General features: G+C 51.8%; 1 long non-coding RNA gene across 1 annotated transcript; it reads right to left on the bottom strand.

Annotated features, from left to right (window-relative positions):
* Positions 1–16: 16 nt before the first annotated feature.
* On the bottom strand, positions 17–297 carry LOC109508561 (uncharacterized). Its single transcript, XR_002166690.1, has 2 exons — positions 216–297; positions 17–127 (listed from the first exon to the last, which is right to left on the bottom strand). It is a non-coding gene; the product is annotated as an uncharacterized LOC109508561 (long non-coding RNA).
* Positions 298–303: the final 6 nt, after the last annotated feature.

Genomic DNA, 303 nt, shown 5'->3' with positions numbered 1-303 from the left:
ATTTTGCAAAGAATTGGCTGCGTGACGGGTTTATGAATGGGCCCAGAATTTGGTCTCACCTCCAAAATAGTGGGCACGGTGTCCTCCAGGTCACTGTAGTAAGACGGCTGTTGAAGGAAGATGTTGTCTGCACACAAACAAGTTCAACAAAGGATGCCGTCATCCACACAGAGTACAAAAGGTCACCGGCGACGAGGTGAGGCGGCAATGGTCACCGATCATCTTGTGCAGCAGCGCAGCGTTGCCCTTTCCGAAGAGCACGCACAGGTCCATCATCTTGGGGACGTCAAACAGGAAGTTCTC

This window comes from Hippocampus comes, unplaced genomic scaffold, assembly GCF_001891065.2.
Source record: "Hippocampus comes isolate QL1 unplaced genomic scaffold, H_comes_QL1_v1.1 C16255214, whole genome shotgun sequence".
NCBI lineage: Eukaryota > Metazoa > Chordata > Actinopteri > Syngnathiformes > Syngnathidae > Hippocampus > Hippocampus comes.
The sequence above is the reverse complement of the archived record's forward strand: the minus strand, read 5'-3'. Positions and strand labels throughout refer to the sequence as shown.